This window comes from Montipora foliosa, chromosome 2 (genome assembly GCF_036669935.1).
Source record: "Montipora foliosa isolate CH-2021 chromosome 2, ASM3666993v2, whole genome shotgun sequence".
NCBI classification, from domain to species: domain Eukaryota; kingdom Metazoa; phylum Cnidaria; class Anthozoa; order Scleractinia; family Acroporidae; genus Montipora; species Montipora foliosa.
The window spans coordinates 4871404-4873903 of NC_090870.1; the positions used below are offsets into that span (position 1 = coordinate 4871404).

A 2500-nucleotide genomic window follows, 5' to 3' on the forward strand; every position below is an offset into this window, starting at 1 on the left:
TCTAACAAAACACAGGGAAGCCAAGAAGGGGCATGGATGGACAAAACTGGAGAGGATTGAAATGGATTGAATTTGGGTAAATTTGAAAAACGTCGGCCCACCTTTTTTCAAATTTATATCAGTCTGTATCAAAATGTCATTTAGAAAGCTGGAAAATCATTCTCAGTTGTTATGTGGCCGTGATTTTGCAAACGAAAGACTCTTGCTCTGCCAATTTGACGTTTAGAGCTCATAATCAACAGAATTAAACAAAATTACCTAAAATAGCGTGACCTAGCCCCTTTAATTTACCTCCCCGTTTTACCGAGTGATTTTTACTAGTCAGTGACCAAAAGAAACGGAGGGTTATGGCGACGAGAATGGATCGAGTTTCATAAATTAAAGTAGATGCGCGAGTCGGGATAAATACAAATTCAAAAGATTCCCCCCAGTGTAAATTTGCGCAACTTTTTCCAAAATGATCTTTCTTCTTATCAAGCTTTGAAATTTTCAGGGGTTATAATTTTCATTTTCGCTTTAAGAGGGTTTTTTCCACTTTTTTAAATATGCAGGAATTCCCTTTTTATGCTACAGACGCATAATCCGTCCTGACGAATTATGCGTCTCTCATGTTGTCCGTCTAGTGTAAAGCCGGAAAAAGTTTCTCTTGTTTCCAATACATTTTCCCAGAAAAAGCGACAGAAGTCGTTGTTCAGCTGTTTCCCTAACACTTGAAAATGATAAGGTTCTTTCCAGTAATTTGTTCTTCGTGATACCGAAGTTCATCGAAACGGACTTCCGCAGACGATAGTGTTGGGATGATGTATTTTCTTCGTTAGATCTTTCTCTATGCTAATAACAACACGTTAAATTTGGTCATCTAACGTACACTATTTAAATTTTCGTAAAGAAGAATTATCACCGCTAAATTGGCGAAATGAAAGCGAACTTTTGTAGAGTTTCTGCTGTCGTCGTTGCGCTATGGCTAGTTCAGCCATTACTAATATGCACAAGGAATATTACAGCCAGCTGAGTAACACCCAAACTGCAATTTAAATCAAGTGATTCGCTCTTTCTTAGATACGTATAGAACTCATGGAATAGGAATAAAATAAAGTAAGTAACACCGTTGTGTAACTAATTGAGAGAGACCAAGATGCAGCAGTGATGGCCCGAAGGAACTTGAAGAACATTCATCTCAGTTAATTAATTGGACGGTAACTGCGATAAGAAGCTTGTTTCCTTATTTATGGCGATTAATTAACTTATGCGATCGCCCTGTTCAAATTGCCGCATCTTCTCCTATATGTTTAACAAACTCAAACTTTTCAAGAGACTTTTCCCGCTGAATCACGGAAGTTCACTTTGTAAGTCTCGAAGCCACAGTTTAAAATTGGAATCGTCACTGGACGAATACCGACTGTTAATTTAAAGGCAATCTTAACTGTTTAAGCTTTCAAAATGGTATGTACAGATCCTAACAGTTCTGCCCTTACCTTGTTTATCAAACTTCCATTCGTCTCGAAGTGAAGACCTGATGAAATACGGCACCAAAAATTAGCTAAGCACCTTTATAATTGTGCCTTGTTTTTTTACATGACATTTCCACACCCACTGGAAGGTTAACAATGCACGACAATCGATTACTTTTCATTTCGTGAAAATTGTGAAAATTTTCTGGGAAACGATTTCTACAAAACAACTCGAAAATTGGGTCTGGACAACAAAGTACGAGCCAAATGTGAGAGACAGTGTAAAATCAGTTTTATTTTGCTCATCATGTATTAATTAAGAACATTAATTATGCTTAAAGAAGGTTCAGAGCTCGTTTGTTGTCATAACGCAACCACAAACGCAAGGAACATTCACAAACGAATTAACTTGAAATTAATTACATATATACTGTCTATGTTTTAAGACTTCTAACAAAAGGAGCAAATGATCAAGGTATACGTCGCTTGCGCGTGCGTCATAAGCATACCCATTCCCAGGGGTTAGTTTTAGCTGTAAATAACATCTTTATTGTGCGCCACTGGTTCCCATATTGTCCCAACGCGTTTCCAGGAATTTGCGGAAAAGCAAAATGGCTTTTCCAGTTGGGATTTGCGAGTTCCATTTCCTCATTTCTCTTACTTCATACCATTTCGGGAGTTGCCAGGGTCATTTTCTAAAAACAAAATAGCTGTCGGTATTTCCATAGTTAGCGCACTTCCTCATTCTCGGAGCGGCTTCGTTAATTTGCATCTCGCGCCAACAAAACCCCCAGCGACGCAGGCTAAAATGGGCCCGATACCAGCTTTTGTGTCCTGTAAAGAATCTGTAAAGCCCTAGAATAGTCTGGAAAGTTCTCCTGCGAACTCATGCATAACTATGCAGAAGCTTCTAGGTCTTGTAGTTTTCTTGATGTCTGTAAGAATGTACCACAATTTGGTTTAGTTATTTAGGGAAAGAACATTCCGGACTGCATAACGTCGTTTATTAACGTCGATAATTGCTTCAGCTACGAGGCTGGTGTCAATGG

General features: G+C 38.6%; 1 protein-coding gene across 4 annotated transcripts in view; it reads right to left on the minus strand.

The window, feature by feature from the left end:
- Positions 1 to 2500, minus strand: part of LOC137992158 (uncharacterized) — a 29696-nt gene that overhangs the window by 16527 nt on the left and 10669 nt on the right. For all 4 annotated transcript variants that reach the window (XM_068837301.1, XM_068837300.1, XM_068837302.1 and 1 more), the window contains one exon: positions 1476 to 1513. The gene's annotated coding sequence lies outside the window, so the exon portion shown is untranslated. The remainder of the gene's footprint in view (positions 1 to 1475; positions 1514 to 2500) is intronic.